Source organism: Centroberyx gerrardi, chromosome 16 (assembly GCF_048128805.1).
Source record: "Centroberyx gerrardi isolate f3 chromosome 16, fCenGer3.hap1.cur.20231027, whole genome shotgun sequence".
Taxonomy (NCBI): domain Eukaryota; kingdom Metazoa; phylum Chordata; class Actinopteri; order Beryciformes; family Berycidae; genus Centroberyx; species Centroberyx gerrardi.
The window spans coordinates 4,423,925-4,444,292 of NC_136012.1; positions in this window are offsets into that span (position 1 = coordinate 4,423,925).

Here is a 20,368-nt window from a genome sequence, read left to right on the forward strand (position 1 = left end):
AAAGCCAATACAAACGGAGCAACAACAATGCTAAAAATGGCACACATAGCACCTTTAAGTGCTATGTGTACATTTATTTACTTCTTCTAGAATGCCAGCTGGGTGGGGCTGGCACTTTTACAGCATAACTCCCTCACAGAAAATCATTTAAATGGGTTTCCATAAAGTTTTCACATATGTGGAATTTGTGTAAACAGGTCTAGCTAGTATTTTCATGACTGAAACCAATGTCCTGAAAAGCCAAAATTTGAGTAGGCCTATGGGTGATAGAATCTTTAAAAGCAATATTTCATTGCAGCGGAACCTTTACTCTTTTTTTTTTTTTTTTTTTTTTTTTAGCGCACGCACTGCTGGAGCTCAAGAGGATTCAAACACTAACATTAGATGTGTTGAGAACGCCATGTCATCAGGAATATTCAGTCTTTTATCCCCAGCTTTAAATATTAATAATCATAAACTACATCATGTTAAGAGCTGTGGTATGAGCCTGGACACAAAAGGAAATCATATTGCCTGGGTTGTGGTGGTGAGAAGTTTTCATATTGGCGGTTTACTGACTGGTGGTTCATGAACTCCTGTGTGTGCTAAAAAGTTAAAATATTCAACAAATGTAAAATTCTGGTTTTGGTTGAGTGCCTAACCACATACATCAACATCCAAAGTCAAAGTGAATAATTCAGGCTTATGCTTGAAAGTGAATTATTAGCACTTGTTTCTTTTTGGCACAGAAATACCCAGAAACATGGGAAATTTCTAAGCATCAGTTATTCACTTTTAATACCATATCAGAAGTAGAAGTTAAAAATAAGCATGTTTTTGTTTTTTTACATTAATTATTAACTCACTTTTGTACAATTTGTGATGAAAACCAGCAGGGTAGAGATTCACTGTCTTGCTCAAAGACAATTGGCTGTTATGGGAATTGAAACTATGTCCTTTCGGTTACAGAAGCACTACCCACCCCAGAATGATGGCATGGCTGTAGGAATTGCAGACATGAAGGAGTGTTGATGTTAGGAAAAGCTTGCTCAAATCACAATTACCAGAGGATAGCTGTTGATTGTGGCTGTGGCTATGTGCCACACTGCTGTCATTCACCCCAGGTGGGACTCGAACACACAAGCCCTGGTTTAAGAGGTTTGTGCCTTATCCACATAGGCCACTGTGGCTACAGCAGTACATCTCCCACAGAACCCTAGTACCTCCAATTTACCTTGAATTTTACTTTTGCTGCCAGCTGCCATTGCCTCGGATGTGTAGAAAGCAGAAGTAATTTACTGCATACAGTAGAAGTGGCATAGTGGCTACATCAGTAATTGATATGTGTTGGGTGTATTGATGCATCGAGCAAGGGAGAAATTCTATGAATCCAGTAACGTGCCTTTGTATCTGTCAGAGAGACCACTGTCAAGCCTCTTCAGTACATTGTGATGCAAGAGACAGAGACACTGGAGACAGAGAAGCAGAGCAGATCGATGAAATACTGAGAACTCCCAGTAAACTTGCCTCTACACCTCTCAGGGAACAGTCTCCTCAGTTAAATGACTCCTCTGTCTCTTCGGTTAAATGACTCCTCTGACTATATTGTCACATTAGAGAAAAATAGAGCCAGAGAGAGAGGATGGATGTTGCCTCAGTAACTCAGTAATCTGCCTGATTATCTGTCTGAGAGCCCTTTGTTTTTTCACGTAAGCATTTTATCATAAGAGAGAGAGAGAGATAGCAGAAAGGAGAATAGAGAGGACGGTAGGGAAAAAAAGGATGATGTTTTAGTAACTCCATAACCTGTGTCTTCATTTTTCATAATGCTCTTAATTGAAATACTCCAGAATCAGTTAGGTAAAAAAGATGTTGAGGGAGAGTCTTCATGTCAGAGCTCTCAAGCTTTTCACTGATGACCATGGATCATTTTGTGAAACCTGCTGCTTCTGGTCTTCTTGCTTCTTGTACTGTTGATGGTTGTGTGTTTGTGTTTAAGTGTGTTTTTTGTTGAGAAGATTGACAGAATCAGATTTAAGGTCACTCCTCTGTGACTTTCTTGAATTGAACCTTTGTGCTTTTGGTACATAACCACTGGTCATAGAATGAAGACAATGGAGTCTTAATGTTAGGAAAAACCTGCTCAAATCACAGTTAGCAGAGGAAGGTTTTGATCCATTGACCTGTGGGCTATGGACCCAGCACACTTCCTACCAATCTGCTGTCAAGCAACCCAGATAGAACTCAAACCCACAACCTCTGGCTTAGGAGGCCAGTACCTTATCTATTAGGTGACTCGGGCCTCACCAGTGTTTGCCATGCAGAGTCCTAGTAGTTGTCTCTAATGTGAAGAAAGTAGCAGCAATTCACTGCAATCAGTGAAGGTGGCCCTTCTATAGTGGCTGCATCTATAATTGATGAGAGAGTGCTGACTACACATGCATCAGACAAGGTGGAATACTGTTAATTTGTTAAACGGCTTTGCATCTGTCAGACACCACTGTCAAGTCTCTTTAGTATATTGTAATGCAAGAAACAGAGGCACAATGAGACAGAGAAGCAGATGAAATACCAGGAACTCCCAGAAACCTTGCATCTACCCCTCTCAGGGAACACATGATTGAGTCTGTTCAGTTAAATTAAGCAGTCTTCATGTTGGGAAAAGCTTGCTCAAAACAGAATTAGCAGAGGATGGTTTCAATCCATCAGCCTCTGGGCTATGGGCTGAGCACACTTCAACTTCACTACACTGCGGAGGCTTACCTCAGGTAGGACTCGAACCCACCACCCCAGGTTTAGAAGGCCAGTGGCTAATCCATTGGGTCACACTGTCAGGTACCATTTAGAACGCTAGTACCTCCAATTATACTTTTGGTGACAGCTGACATTGTCTCTGATGTGTGGAAAGCAGCAGCGAGTCCCTGCATTCAGTAAATGACGTACTTCTATATTGGCTACATCAGTAATTGATATGAGAGAGTGTTGACTATAAATGCATCAGAAAGGGTGAAATGCTATGAATCCATTAACCTGCCTTTGTATCTGACAGGCAGACCATTGTCGGGTCTCTTCGGTATATTGTAATGCAAGGGACAGAGACACAAAGAGAGTTTTAACAAAACTTTATTAAACAACAAAGTTACATTACAATACACTATATTACAATAAGGGCAACTGCTCTCCACTGTTGGATTGATCAAAGAGACAAAGGCATTAACAGGCACAGTGCCATGCTACACCCTCCATTGCAGATGCCCCACAGATTTAGTAAGAGGTGGTTTGTACAATGCAGACCATGCTGGTTGTACCTCTGCCGCCAATCCCAGCTTTGCTCTCCAGGGGGTATCAGGTCTGTTGCCCAATCTGTTTAGAGCCTTGACTAGCTTATACAGTCTCTTGCCCCCTGTGGAGTCCAGTACTAGTCCCTCCACTCCTTCCACAGTGGAGAGCTTGCGACATGGGACCAATTTCCCAGTATCCAAGAGTCTCCAACATTGTACAAACCTCCGGTCCTTGGTCTTTCTGTACCACTCCAGCATTTGGCCAGCCACACGTGTCGACCTTATGCCCAGACACTCTGCTACCTTCGCTCAAGGTTTACCCACAGACACAAAGAGAAAGAGAGGCAGGGAGACAGAGAAGCAGAGCAGATCGATGAAATACCGAGAACCCCCAGTAGATCAAGGAAATACCGAGAACCCCCAGTAAACTTGCCTCTACACCTCTCAGGGAACCCATGGTTGAATCTTTTCAGTTAAATGATTCCTCTGTCTCTTTGATTAAATGACTCCTCTGACTATATTGTCACATTAGAGGAAAATAGAGGCAGAGAGAGAGGAGGGATGTTGATGCAGTAACTCAGCAACCCGCCTGATTATCTGTCTGAGAGCCCTTTGTTGATTCATTTGAGCATTTTATCATAAGAGAAAGAGATTAAGCAGAAAGAGAGTAGAGAGGAGGGGAGGAAAAAAAGAGGAGGAGGGATGATGCCCATTGGGTCCCTCAAGGTTTTATTCACAACCACAGATCGCCTTGTGAAACCTGTTGCTTCTGGTCTCCTTGCTTCTTGTACTGTGGACAGTACTGAAAATAGTTTTTACCCTTTTTGTTGAGAAGATTGACAGAATCAGATCTAACATCTCTCCCTTTTCTCTTGTGGTGATTACAATGGCCCATCTGGACTCATTTAACCACTTTTCACCAATTTTACTTCAGCACCTAATGCCTTAAAATGATTTATTAAAGAGCAATTTTGCACCCAGTTTGACCCTCTCTGTGCCTACAGCGCAATTTAGAAAATTGCAATAAAGTTGGTGTGAAGAGCATGGGAGAGGAGGGGGGTTTGGGGTGAAGGCAATGACTGAATTTTCATTTTTGGGGTGAACTATTCCTTTAATGTCTGTTGACCAATTTCTGAGTTATGTTATTTCCTCCAAATTTGGGAGAGAGTGGAATCAAAGCAATTCGTAGAGGTGGTGGACCTAAAAAAACACCTTTTGAAAAATAGTGCTTGTAAACATCATACTGAAACAGATGTTCTCTGGGTTACTAATGATCTGATAAATGCAGTTTCCAGTGCTTACTCCGTCTAATGCTGCTGGATCTAACCAGAGCCTATGACACAAGTGATCATGCTATTCTAATGGATAAGTAGTCTGCCCTGGACTGGCTCTCATCATACTTGGCAAACAGAAAATATTCTGCCTTAAGGCTCTTAGGCTTCTTTATATATTTCAGCCCTTGGCCATATTATTTGTCAGCACAACATCTACTCAAGTATGGGACTTGCTGGTAAAATAAAGGTTAAGTAATCTCTTGTCACTGTTATGCTATATCTCAGGTACACCAAACAATCCCAGTCAGACGCAGCCTGATCTCCTGAAATGTATTGAAATACAACATCTCAAAATGCGAATACGTGTTCCATGCACAAAAAGTGAGAGAGCATGTTCTTGGTGGATAGGCCTTTACCTTCAATTCCAACAACCCGGGTTCAATTGCTACCTTCTACCAAGAAGATTTCTACTGTAAATTAAGTTTTAGTATTTAACTAAAGTTTTTCTTTTTTAACCATGACCAAACTCTTTCCCTGACCTTAACCAAATTCTTTTAGTTGTCCCTAACCTTAACCTTTGTTGTCCCTAACGCTAACCTTAACCATAACCTTAACCGTACACTTACTAACTTCACCATTAGCCAACCTTTAGGTGAAAATGGTATGTCCAATTGGTGCTGTTGTCAGCAGTTTTGCTGTAGACAAAATCAGTTGTCTCTTGGTTCTTTAAACGGTGGAGATTAAGCCTGTATCTAAGAATGTTGGAGTTATTTCTGATTCATGTTTACACCTTGAACAACATAACAAAAAGCTGGAGCAAACATGTCTTCACCAACTGTGCTACCACTAATCTGTGCGAGGCACATTGCACAGATTACACTGTGTCTTTTAACAACACTGACTAATTCACCCTTTTATATCATCTCTTGTTGACAACTGTAATACCATGCTCACATGTCTCAATCAGCAAGGCATGGCATGACTCCAGATTGTGCTGAATTCACATGCCAGTTTACTGACAAGGACTAGATGCATGCCTTTGGATCACATTACCCCTCTTTTAGGTTCTCTATACTGGTTGTGTTTTAGTTTTAGAAATCTATCTATCTATCTATCTATCTATATCTATCTATCTATCATCTATCTATCTATCACACTGCTGGAGACGTCCTCAACATTCTATTACCAATTTTATAACCTGTATTTGATGAAAAATATTCTGTTTGATCTCCATTTGTTTTGATTTTTCTCTATTACATCAACTTTTCACGAACAATGAAACGTGGGAAATAATGTTTACTGGCTTGACGGTAAATATAATAGAACGCCATGCAGAGCAGACGCAGAGACTCCAAAACTAGTCAATACATACGAAGGTGATTTATTGACTTTCATGGTGTAAGGGCACCAATTAGCGGCAGAAGTATCTGGGAACACCCTCTGCAGGAAGCCATTTTCAATATGAAATTTCAAAACACATGGGCGTCTTTCTCCATTCCTCTAAAGTTGAGTAGATATGGGGTTTCTGTGGGATGCTGAATATATGCTGTAGCATCATTGATATACTCACTTTTCATGATTGCAATGGGCTCTGGCTTCACTAAACAGCTATTTTACAAGATGAAACCCCAAAATCAAAGGCTTTGATATATAACCAACAAATTCCCTAACCCGTTATTAAAACTTCACATGCAGTATACACAAACTTACACTCAATTGCGACGATTACGCTTCAACAGTCCCATAAATTCACATATTGCATATAAACGCCAACTGCAGCAAAGGCAGCGGTCAATTTAAAAGAACATCCTTCTGAAGAGCAACAGGGATTCATCAATTAATCAACATTAGAAGAGAAAAAAGCTTCCTTCCTCATCTTTGTATGATGAAAGGAAGGTTATGAAATGATGTAATAGTTAAGTGATGTAAAATCTGTGTGATGTAATGTTTGATGTACACACTTGAAGTTAAAGAACAAAGCTGAGGCATGTGTGTGTATGCATGGGCACGTGTGTCCGTGCACATACGCACATGTTCTGCATGCGTATGTGAGTGTGCATATGCTTGTGCATGGGTATGAACATAACCTTGAGTGTATATCCATATATCCATATATTCCCTGATATCTCTGCCTATCTGCTGCCTTTCCAGAACCACAACCCACTTTGACGCCCTAATGACCGCTTTTGCCATATTGAATGCTACAGGGACACTGTGCACCCTGCCATGATGCCAATTTCCAGGCTCTGCCATGCTAAATTCCAATATTGTGAAGCAAATTCTTACGTTGGAAACAGGTTTTATCCAGATTTTTCGATTACATTTAGTATTCTAAAGAAATCCAAAGCCACGACAAAAGGTTGTGTGGGACTGAGCCAAATGCATTTTCCATGTCGTGAATCTGGTACCATATAATGCTTGTGTGCTCTAAACAGCCTGCTATTTTAGCTTTTTGCACTGATCTGTCAATTAGCTGGTTCTTTTGTGCGCGTGTGTGTGTGTGTGTGTGTGTGTGTGTACTTGCGCATGCAGTGCACCCCAGAGATAGCCCTTGAGAGACCGACAACTGGCCTGAACTCTATTCTCTTCCTTTTCCTCCCTCCCTCCCTCCTCTGCTCCTCTGTTCAACAGACGGATGGAAAAACTGGAGAGGAGGAGGAGGAGGGGGAGGAAGAGAGATCAAACGCATGGCAATCTAAGAGAGGGAAAAATCCAATTAAGGACAGAAGAAAAACGGAAATGTATGCAATCAGATGATTTCCCACCGAGGGCAACTGCATAACAGGCTGTAAGACTTGTTTACGCATCACAGGAAGGAAATAAAAGCCAAAGGAGAGAAAGACACATGGCAGGAAAGGAGGGATGGTTTGATGGATAATTGGGTAATAAAAGTAACTGAATGTCGCCAGATTACATGTTACAAATTTGAGTAATCCTGCAGAATTTACTAATTACAATTACTGTTCATACTGTATATACCATTAAAAGACATACAAACTGCTCTGCTTCTAACTTTCCCAAAGTCATCCAAAAGTAGGAAGCAGCCAGATTATGTTATTGAGTTCGAGTAAACTTGAAAGTAACCTTCACAGCAGGAGAGGTTAGAGAAGGAGCGGGGATATATATTATACTTTGGATTGATTATGCATTCATCGATTCAACCTTTCTTTACAAAAGGCAAAGACACGAACTGCGGGTTCAAACTGTGAGCAACTGGAGGAGCCAGTCAGCCAGAAGTGCTTTTGTTTCCTACAACCGGAGATGTAGATGCCTTTGTTTCATTATGTGTTGCTATGTTATGTCACATGACATGGAGTCAGAGCTATCTCTTATTTACAGGTGTGCCTTGTGGATTGGATTAACAAAAAAAAAAAGGACCAAAAACAGAACAGTATTCATTTTCTCTACCTGCTTAATCCTTTTCAGGGTCATGGGGGACTGGAGTCTATGGGATGGGAAGGCAGGGAAACACCATGGACAGGTCGCCACTCCTTCACAGGGTTAACACAGATAGACAGACACTCACATTCATACTTATGGGCACTTTAGAGTCTCCGATTTCCTCAAAATTCATGGAGAACATGCTAACACACACAAAGGGCCTGGAATCAAACCTTCTTGCTCTGAGGTGACAGTGCTACTGAGCTACCTTAGATTTATACAATATTGATTTGTAATACAGGCTACACAAGTATAAAAGACATAGAAGGACATTACAGGACCAAAGAGTGGAGCTACAAACAACAGCATCTTAAAAAGAGTCATTCAACAATCTTTCCAGATCTGAATGAACTATTGGCCTCAATTGTGGGGGGGGGGGACGTTTAATTTGATAATCTCCTGCAAGTTTATTTCATTTGCAAGATAGATAATAGCTAAAAGCAATGGTGTGTTAAGGGAGAACGGGAAAGAAAAGACAGGAAGGAAGGAGGATTCCCGGGAGAGCCGGATGATATCTGTTCGTTTGGAGTTGCACGACCTCCTCGATGTCCCTCGACTGCTAGCCTTTCACTGGCTCCACTCTGGGGACTGCTAGAGTATAGGAAGGCTTTGGTGTGAGAGTGTGAGAGAGGGGGGGGGGGGGGGGGGGGGCACGTTCCCCCAAAGTGAATGTTTTAACAATTGCTTCTGTGTGTGTGTGTGTTCTTGTATTTCTGTACTTATGAGGACCGCACAAGGGTAGAAAGATGAGGAAAATCCTCCAAAGTGAGGATATTTTGCCCATACACACTTCTACAAGGGGCTACTTTAGGATTAGGATTTGGGTTTTGGATTAAGATTAGAATTAGGTTTGGGTTAGGGTAAGGGTTGAGGTTAGGTATATAGTGGAGAGGTTAGGGGTTAGGGAATGAATGTAGTCAATGACGATCCTCACAAGTATAGTAAGACTAACAGTTGTGTTGTGTGAGTGTGTTTGTGTGTACACATACTGGCAGGCTTGCATGAATGCGGAGATAAGAATGAATATAGAGAGGCTTTGATCAAGCTGTGGAATTAATGAAGGTGGACACAATAGCTCGGCCATCAGAGTAATCCAGAGAGAGAGAGAGAGAGAGAGAGAGAGAGAGAGAGAGAGAGAGAGGGAGAGAGAGTTGTCAGAACTGTATTGGCCTTTCACCACTGTCAAGAGGCGGATGGGAATACATTAAAAAAAGGTTGTTAAGAGCTTTAGTGACAGGCCTCAAAAGATGAAATGAAATAAAAAGTTTAACACTCATGTCTGCAGTGTGACTCAATGCGATGAAAAGGTTTCACTCATAATGGATTTGGGTTGGCTCCTCTGAACAGTGTTAAAGCCTAGTGGGGATTAAGCAACTGGCGCCTCAGTGACAGATGTTTCATGATGAAAAGATTTTAAATAGAAAAAGGTTTATGATGAGTTGGAAATGAGAATGTGATGAAAAGATTTAGAAAGGTTTTGTAAGAGCATAACGTAGTTTTTCAAAAATATTATTGCCTCTAGGCAGGTATATAATCACAATATTAATGTTATAATATGTGATATTATATGGGGTAGAGGTTAGAGACGTTGGCTTGTGAGTAGAAGACATCGATTTACATCCCAGTTCAGGATGGAAATTCCCAGCCGTTCCTATCTCTCCGAATTTTGAAGTGTGTAATAAAGGTGAAAATGCCCTTGAGCAAGGCACTTAACCTCCATTTGTGTGTAACTCCCTGAACAAATAAAGGAAAAAAAATAAATGTATCTGTAAGGTCCGTCTCGAAATGATTTTTGATTACTGATCTCGCATTCATTGTTATAATCAGTAATGTAATCCATTGGGCCGGTTATGCCAGTGTCAATTTATCTTTCAGACATTTTTACTGAGTCATTTTTATTTTTTTTTTACCATTTTTTCAAAATAAACTGATTATGTTCATACTGAAAATTGTAATTGACTGTAATCATGTTCCATGTAATCCATTGCCCCTCACCCTTGAATTTGGTCAATATGATTCAAATTTTTCACCTAAAATTGTTTTAGGTGCATAACAGGGGTTATCCGGTGACAGATGTCCCATGATAAAATATTTAGGATAACAAAGTCTACATTTCACCATGTAAGACAACTCTCTCCCACCTCGCCCTCAGGAGGGAACAGGTTGAAATTTGAGCTAAACAGTAAAGGATCTCAGGACATCAATGATAGGTGCAGGGTAAAGGCCATCTGATGCATATTGTTTGCCTCTGTACCTTTTGACCTCTGACCCAGACTTACAGCAGGGAATGAATCAATGGTGTGTAGGATATATAGTATAAGAGACAGAGCAAACCAAACCAACTCATATTGTCATGGGAAGAGGTTACATAATAGGTTAACTGGCCTTGTCCAGGCAGATGAGGCTGATGCTTGTGTCAAGGTCGGCTTGTTCTCTTCCTTGATGCATCGAGATCAATAAACCTATTAAGAAGCCTCAATAAACCTCACTGTGTGCTTGCTATATGGCAGTGTACCTTACAGACTTAAAGAGTTCCCAATATTTACATGAAATCAGAATATGCTAAAAAGTTTTAGAATGGTTTTGATGAAACATTATGTCCCACAGAAACTTTGCATACGTTACGTTAGAGTGCAAAGCTAACATTTTCTCCTACATGTGAAAATGCATTGTGATATGCCATTCAGTAATGCATGTATTTCTTGATCTTAGAAATGGTTAATTTTCCATTTTTTTTATTTAAATGTAAAGGGCTATACCAAAGTGCATTTGCTTTGTCAAGTTTTATGTCTATTTTAGCAATAACGCAAATATGCCGGGCAGGTTTAGACATGTCATTAAAATTAACTCTTACTCACGGATAATGCTAGTCGCCATTGATTACTTAACATACTGTATGCTAAAGTGTTAGCATGCACACCGGACAGAGCTATTTATCGGAGACACAGAGAACAACTGGCCAAACTTCAAAAAGTCGGAGCAGTCCTTTTCCAGAAAAACTTAGAATGAGTGAATGGGTGGTGGTTCAGTGTCTTGCTTATGGACTGTAATGTAATAACTGCCAGATAATGTAATAACTTGTAAAAATGTAGCAAAAATGTCCCTCTAAATGGGTCAAAAATGTAATGTAATAAATTACTAGATTTAATCACATCACATTATTACATGAAGAACCAATTATTACTTAATAAGGGGAAATTAATGTAATTACTCAAGTTATTGCATTAGACATTTATAATTATTACATCATCGGTTAAAAATGTCATATCCCTTACAAAGTAATAATCCCCTGTTATAATGTGATGTGATTGCATTAGCCAGCAATTTATCACGTTAACAGGTTTTATTACATGTTTATTACTTTTGTTAAGTTGTTGCATTATCCAGCAGTTAGTACATTATCAGTTGCTACAAGGACACTTGGTCAGGACACCTTGTTGTTGATGGGCATGCATTGGCTGTTGCAGGGATTGAACGTGGGATTTTGATTTGAATGCGAGTACAAAAGTACAATGAATATGATGATGAGAAGTTTTCACTCTGTATTCAGAATGAGGTTTGTGGCATAGTGGAGAATAATCAGGAAAGCGTCAATGACAGATGTTCTACTATGAATATATTTCAAAATCACAATGGTTGTGATTAACTTGAAATCAGAATATGATGAAAAGGTTCAGAAAGGTTTTGATAAATAAAAAAATAATAAAAAAAACATCATCAGTGTCTGCCGTAAACCTTGTGCCTCTGATTTAGAATTCCAAATAACATAGCTTTACGGTGACAGATGTCTCTATGATGAAAAGATTTGCAGTCATAAAGGATATGGCAAATGCATAATCAGAATATGATGAATGGTTTTGGTTTTTGATAAAACATGCGCTCAGGGACAGTAAAAAATAATAAAAAGAAGGAATGAAAAAAAGCATGAACAAGATTTGGGGATTGCAGTGCAAGTCTTTGATTATGTCACATCTTTGTCAATTTTTTTTTTTTTTAACCGTAATCCTTTGAATTAGAATCCGCTCAGCATTGCCTTTCTGCCAGGAGTGAGAGATGATCAAGAATTTCACACTGGACCTTTTAAGCTTTTCGGCTCCTTTTTTTTGTTTAGGTAACATTTTGGATCTTTTCAGAACGGGACTATCCAAGCCTTGTTAAGATTTAACATTTTGGAGGTTTTTTTTCTCTTTAGGCTTTCTCTTTCTTTTTCCCTCCATTTATTAATACAGTTAGCACTTCAGTGGCTTTCCAATTGATTGATTGATTGATTGATACTGAGCAGGATTTTCCCCCTTGAAATAGCATAAACCCATCCAAAAGTGATCTTACTGAATCATTACTTATGGCCCATTGATAGTGTGTGACAGTGTGTGTGTGTCAGCTGCTCTACTAAAACAAAGCTACGCTAACAACTGTAGCTAGCTGCCAGCTCACGACACACACTAGCTCTGACCAGAACTCCAGTTACTCTGTATTAGAGTTCAGGACCGCTACAGTAGGCAGCGTGGCTTTTAGATGCTGAATCATTTTATATCTAAAAGCCATGCTGCCTACATGGTCCCGAACTCTAATACTAATAATAATAGAGTAACAGGAGTTAGTGTTAGTGAGGAGCTAGTGTGTGTCTGAGCTAGCAGCTAGCTATCGTTGTTAGCGTAGCTTTGTTGTAGTAGAAAAGTTGATACCTAGCTAGCTAGCTAGGTAAGCTAACTGGCACCTACCTGTCCAACAGAAAACAACTCTGCGTCGCTCTTCATTCCTATCTTCTCCTTCAATATTCTCCAACAGGTGAAAGCCAACTCTAGATTCTTGTCTGCTTGGTGTTTCACCTCACTGTACTTAAGTTTTGTACCGTTCTGGCAACATTCAGGGGGCGTGCTCTTCACGTCTTGTTGAGCTAGGGAAGAGTAGTCAACTTTGAAAGTTGTGTTTACAAGCCACAACCAGCAAGTATATCAGTATGCCTTTAAGCTATCAGGGTCTGGCTGTTTTAGCTGTAATTGTTAGTGGAGTTAGCAGTATTGCGAGTATCATTTGTTACATTTGGTGTGCCAGCAAATGAATTAGTGTTTTGTCACATCTACACACACAGGTATTGGCGCACATGCTTCTAAAAGTGCATGTACACTAATAGATGCAAGCATGCACGTGCACGCCCGCACATAAAAAAACATGTGCACATGCTGAGGCACACACTCACTCTGTTCTCTCTCTCAAACGCGCACACACACACACACACACACACACTACCACCATCCATTAGAGCAAGACAGGTGACAGCAGGCAGTTGTGACATACTGCGACAAGATTGGCACCGACTTTAATCACAGAGGACACACACACACACATACACACACACCTATACTCGATGATAGAAAGGAGAAGAGAGGAGATGAACAACATAGGAGAAGAGATGAAGGGGAGGCAAAGGAGAGGGGGAGACGGAGAGAGAAGACGACATATAATAGTGATGTGAACTAGAGGAGTGATGGGGGGGGGAAGGGGGGATGATGTTAGAGGTTGAGTCAAAAGATGAGAGAGAACAAATGGGAAGACAAGAGACCAAACAAGAGAAGACAAGGGAATTTCCTTCTCCTTGAGAAGGCGGGACAAGACAAGAGGAGACAGGTGAAGGCAGGACAGGGAAGAAGACGACCATATGATTCATTGCTCCCCCCCATTGAAATGTACCAGCTGTTCAGTTGTCAGGTGTTATGAACCTGTCTGCTCCTACTGTGTCCTCTGTCATCTGCTGGCAATGGGAAAGACAGCAGCCTGCGCTCACCTTTTCTCCTCTGGTCATGTCTCCTTTCCTTTCCTCTCCCTTTCTCTTCTCTTTTACAGTGCCATCCCCCTTTTTTGTCCCTCCTCTCCAAGACTCATCTCCCCATTTATTTTCTCTTTTTCTGTTCTGTCCTCTCTCCTTGTTGCTTTTTCCTCTTCTTTTCTGCGCTCTTTTTCCTCTCATTTACTTTTTTCTTCTCTTTTCGTTTCTCCTCTCATCTCGTATCCAGTGTCCTTTACCGTCCGAGCAGTCAGTTCTCACCTTTTCTGGTTCGTTTTCCTCTCTTCTCATCTCCTCTGCTCCCACTGTTGTCTCTGTGTTGAATGGGAAACTGTTTTTTCTCATCTTTTCTCTCTCTCTTTTCCTGTCTCCAATACCTTCTGCCTCCTGATGAGAGAAGGAAAACAGAGAAATCCTCAACTCCTTGCCTCGTTGTTTCTCCTCTCTTCTCCTCTCCTATTCAGCCCTGTCTTCATTTCATCTCACCTTCTACCTCTCTCATGCAGTGCCTTGCTTTTTTCCCCTCTCCTATCTCATCTCTTCTTCTATCTTCTCCTGTCCTACTGTGTCTCTCATTTCCATCCAGAAAAATCACATGTGAAAACCCACGTGTGAATTCAAAGCACATGTGCTTTCTGGACACGTGGTTTTCACATGTGAACAAAGCTTCTTAAGTGGAATTCATCACATGAAAAAGTTTTTACATCAGATGTAAAAAAAAAATTAAAATTCTAGATGAAGTCGGGGTTTTTTTCACATGTGAACTTTTTTTTCACATTTCCACCTGCCATTAGATATATCAGTATTTGTTTCACATGTGAAAGCTTAATAATTCCCAGGTGAAAATGTAAATTTTTCAATTCACGAGAGTTTTCACGTGACTTTTTTTGTAAGGTTCACGCTAATTTCAATTTCAACTTTGGAAATGTTGAAAAATTATAACGTGAATTTCCATCACTAGACATCAATTCTTTATGGACAACAAAAGCTTTCCTGCCTCAAGAAAGTGTAAAAACATTTTGGCCATAGTGACATAATTTTACCAAAATCTTCAGTTTCCTTTCAGCCCTTCTAATTCATCATAATTCACAAACACACAGAAAAAATCTTGGATGGAAACACAGCCTTTGTCACCCGCTAAGAATATGAGAAAAGGCTGTCTTCACCTTTTCTCCTCACCGCCCCTCAGTCACCTGGTGGGAATGTGAAACACAGCAACCTGTTCTCTCCTCCCTCCTCCCTTTTCCTCCTCCCTCTGTTTCCTCTGTCGCCTGATGGGAGTATAATGCGGAGTGACCTGTCGTCACTTTGCCACCTCGCAACAACCTCTCCTGACCTCGCCTTGCCTTTTCCTTCCCTGCCCTCTCCTCTCCAGGCTTCTCCTCTCACCTCCCGTTTCTGCCCTCCTCTCCTGTCCCTTCCTCTCCTGTTAGTCTTCTCCATCACACACACACAAACACACACACACATACATATTACTTTAGATTAAACTTTAAGAATCCCCACGGAGCAATTGGGTTGTTAACAGGATAGAGCAAAGAGAAAAAAGGGATATAAATAGTAGAACAAATGGTTTGGCATCAAACATAATGCAGCCGACAATTGCAACACTAAGATGTATTAAGGAGAAATATATTAATGAAACCACAGAACTTGAATGGATAGATCGGTCTTTCCACTGTTTGCCATATAGCTAATTTGGCTAGTACACCATAAAATGGCGACTATGTCATTTTAAGGCTTAGTTGCTATGGTGACAACGCAAGTCTGGGCATTAAGGCCGTAAAGTCTGTCACACTTGCTTGAGAACTATGCACATGAATCTGTTAGCAAACTGACAAAACTCAACTGAAAGCTAATGTTAACGACGAGGCTAATGTAGCTTTATCAAAGATTGTGCTTCTCTCGCTAGCTCTTCTATTCTATAGCAAACCTAGCTGGTAAGCATTATCAGGTACCTTTAACGCAATATAACCCATTAAATACTCGCTGAAACCTCTCACCTCAGCGACTTGCCACAAGTCAGTTCATATGGAACATTTCTGTTGATTAAGTTTGAGTTTCTGTAGGTGGCGCTCTTATCTTTGTCTATTCAGCCATGGTGGCTATCACTGCTCATGCTAACTACCCAGTTCTTCTTCTATTTATTCCAAACAAACGGGTTAAAATAAGGGAGAACCAATGGAAAATTGGATAACAGACAGGTATTTTCAAAGAACACAACACTTTACCATTTACCTCATGACATTGTTGCTGCATAGGTGGTCAGCATCACTGGTAAACTTGGCACCATTGCTAGATGTGGCACCTCCTTTGCTGACATGATGCTTTGCTGTTTTCCTTTCTTATCTTTTCTCCCTCTGTGCTATTTAATAGAGTAAAGCTCTAATACCAATTTCCCCAGCGAAAGGAACGCTCTTCACAAGATGATATTCTTACAACTGCTTATGTTAGAAGTTCCGTTTCACACTACTCTCTCCCAGACTGGACTCCAGGGACCTCCAGGGGTCCTTGAGGGGATTCCAGGGGGTTCCCAGCAATAAGAGGAATAGTTAAATTTGACTGTTATTTCACTCACTAGATGCTGGTACAATGACTGTTTTGATCATAGTTTTCCCTCACCCCACTGTTATCTCCCAACCTACAATATAGACAGTTATATTATTCTGCATAAAGTCATATTTAACAATAGAATATTTTTAGATAGGGTTCTTTCAGACAAATTCTTATCAAACAGGGGCCAGTGATTATTTGGATGGCAAATATGGCCATTTATAAGTATCAGTTGTGACCTGCACATGACAGAATTGTCTTAAAGTGGCGATTTCATTGAGACATAATGATATAAACCAATATCCACACAGCAGCAGCTGTGTTGCTGTTTTCACCTCTTCTAAAGCTTGTTGTCAAATTCCGCTCCGGAACAAAGCTCCTCCCGCTCCATTCAGTAGCGTTTAACTTTTTGAAAACTAGCTTGTCTCCTCCCTCGCTGTTTGAAAGCGGCGCTCTCCCCCTCCCACTCCTGAATTTATTTTTCCGTAATGGCGGAATCGATGAAGCGAGCAAGTAAACTTGTTAAACTAGTAAACTTGCTACCTGCCTCTTCACTTTGCTAGGTTTGTCCTTTGGGGCCTCCATAGTGCAGTAGCTTTGCTGTGCTTTTATAAATGTGTTGCGGTTTCTGTCACCCTCTAGTGGTCGGGAAATCACTCAGCGCAGCTTTAAATCAAGGAAAATATCAAGGAACCCCGAATATTGAGCAAAACAGATCACCGTAAACAAAATCTAACTAATAGATTCAATATATATTTTTGAATTCTTCATTTTGAAGTAGCCAGAATGGTACCATTGTCTTCCTCTTACTTTTTCTTCCCAACAGGCATAGTTGTGTTTTTTCTTTTTTTCTTTTTCCTAGCAGGAAGCTTTAACAGTGGTGCTGCGTATAGATTTCCTCCACCACTGTTACTGGTAATGAAACACTCCTCAAGACCCTCACACTCACACTGGAAGGCTGTGGATGTCACACACACATACACACACACACTCTCACACATACTTTGGCTCAAACGCAAACATACACATACACACATGCATGCACACGCACAAGCACACTCAGAGGTTAGCACCACAAGTCAACAGACTGCTCTCTCCAGGTTAACACACACACACACACACACACACACACACACTTTGGTCACAGCATGGAGGAAGGAGAAAGTTAGTCAGACAAACTTTCTAATCATGGAACCATATGCTCTCACAAAGTTTGCCCCTAATGTTACGTACAAGGACAAAGTTTGCCAGATGTTCTACATGGTGCTCCTTCAAAGCAGTATTAAAAATATTTCTCAGAATTAGGCATACAATTTTGACTTTTGTCTCAGCAGGAGAGCTGTAGACCAGAATAAATAACGTTTTCAATTCCTGGAAAAAGTTTTGTAAGCCATATTTTATTTAAGTCTTTCGTATTTCTCTCCTCGTGAGTTCTTGAAAAGTCAGCCTCCAAAACTAGTAACATTCTGCATAGCATTTTCTTAAAGTGATGTTGAACTTTGGTAGTCACATCAGTGATTCTCTGTTATCTGTTGCTCCGGTAGAGGAGATTGGAGAATTTTGTGTTTTTTTCCTCTCTCCATTCACTGCCATTGTATGGAGGAACAGTCTGGAAATCACACTTGTAGCACATAAACGAATGCCAACAAAGCAGATCCTGACAATACATTAAAGGTCCCATATAGTGCAAAACAGGACTCCCCTTACCTCTTTGATTATAAAGGAGTTGGATGGTCTATCTAAACATGGTGAAAGTATCAAAACGCACGGTCGCCAACTAAATCCACACAATCCATATTAGAAAAGCGAGCCTCTAAACGAGCCGTTTGGACTTCCGTAACTTTGTGGCGTCACAAAGGTTCGCTCATTAGCATTTTTGTAAGAAATAATAGACTAACAAAGTGTTTTTTTCAAAACGGTTGAGCGGTTGTCATTGTTTATTACCGGAGAGTTTTCCCTACCTGTAGCTGCCGGGCTGCGCTGTCTCACGTTTCACTCTTGAAACGGTTAGCCAATCAGAACAGAGGGGTCGTTAATATTAATGAGTCTTAAAGACACAGCGACAGAAACAACCTGTTCTTGGTAAGGCTCAGAGAGATGCTGGAAAATGAACGTGTAAAAATGGATTGAGAGTGTTTTTGGTTCATGACACCACACACACAGCTTTGAATGGAACTCAAGACATAAAGTGGAGAATATGGGACCTTTAAAAAACTAGTCATGCTGCTGAATCGCTTTCTTTATGTTTATTAAACCTTTGATTTTGAACAAGTGTAACACTGAAATCTGGCCGGAAGAATTCCAGTGTTAGACTTGTTTAAACTGAAAGGTTAGGCAATTAATATTCCTGGTGATGAATGGAGTCACAGCATGTAAGTGTATTGAAAAACTAAGTTTGATATTTTGAGCCCAAACGGAACACTTTTACGTCCATTTAGAATATTATATGTATATGAAAACCAGGGCAGAGTTTTGGTCAGAGGAAGAGTTGGGTAGTGAAAAGAAACTTTGAAAAATCATGTAACTTTGGTTTGTTTGTGTTTTCATTATTTATTTATGTGTTTCTCTGTTTATTTATTTAGTTTGGGAAGGACTCTGGACACTGATGTCCTTGCCCCAGAAGCCAGAGTATTATTTGTGAATTGCATCTTGAAACTATTTTGTTTACTGGAATCCAAGGACTTGTATTAGCGCTGTGTGTGTGTGTGTGTGTGTGTGTGTGTGTGTGTGTGTGTGTGTGTGTGTGTGTGGCCACCACAATGTCACATACACTATTTAAACCAGATATTCATGTGTGTTTGTGTGCATGCTTATGTCTGTCTTTTTTTATACTTCCATGGGTCAATATGTGTTCACAGTACCGTTGCCTGTTTTCTGTTTATGCTAGACAAAGAAAAATCTCTATACCCAGGGTCATGCCTCAACAGCTTCTCAATACTCTCTCCACATTCTGATAGCAGACAATGAGCTTAATTTATCAATAACTTTGTAAATATGTTTCCTAATACAATTTTCCAATCTGTGAAGCGTGGAAATACACTATTTTCACTTCTGGGTGTATCTGTGCATAATAAAGACATAGCAAATCAATATGATCTCTTGATTTCATTTTGCCAAAATTTCCGTTTCTGTTAGGAATGGTTTGTCTTCTTGGACCCAAATGCAGACACGGACAAGGTGTAAAAGGTAAAGGGGTTTATTGAAGGTAGGATTTAGAGGTGAAGAGATGAAGGCAGGCAGCCGGAGTTGGGAAGATGATCGGGGCTGGGCTGGCCGGCGAGCTGACGAGCTGGCGGGTTAGCCGGCGAGCGAAATGGCTGGCTGGAGCTCGGGTTGGTATATAGCGAGCTGGCAGACAGGCAGGAAAGCTGGGTGGCTGGCAGATGTGGCGCGGGCAGGTGGAGAGACTCATGGAGGAAATCCTGGGCACAGGAGAGACACGATCAACATGAGCAGAACTAGGTACACAAGGTTAGTCCAAACATGAAAGTGTAGAGCGACCGAGAGTGTGTCTACCACGGAGTTGGTGGAACAATCTGGCGACCACTGGTAGGAACGCCGGGGTTGATATACAGGAGGTGATGAGTGATGAGGTTCAGGTGTGTCGGCAACTCAGGAACCCAGAAGCTGGGAAGGAGAGGGAGCCACGCCCACGCCACACACGACATGCACAGACAACACAGAAAGACAGACCAGGGAGGCGGAGACACACAGGGGGCAGGGAACAACGAGAAACACAAGGAAAACTAGAGTCACGGCAAGAGCCGTGACAGTACCCCCCCCTCAACGGTCGCCTCCTGGCGACCGACCAGGCTTATCCGGATGCTCCCGATAGAAATCACGGATGAGAGAAGGATCCAGAATGTCCCGCTTGGGAACCCAAGAACGCTCCTCAGTGACAGTTTCCAAATAAAAACCAATGAATGAATGATGACAGCCTTTTTTTCCTCAAGTTGCTCTGTAATCTAGTTTGTTATTGTCTTGTCAGCTCTGTGCCTAGAAATGAATAAAGTGGCCTCTTTATTGTGCCAGGAGTTCAGTTTCATGATTGAAGC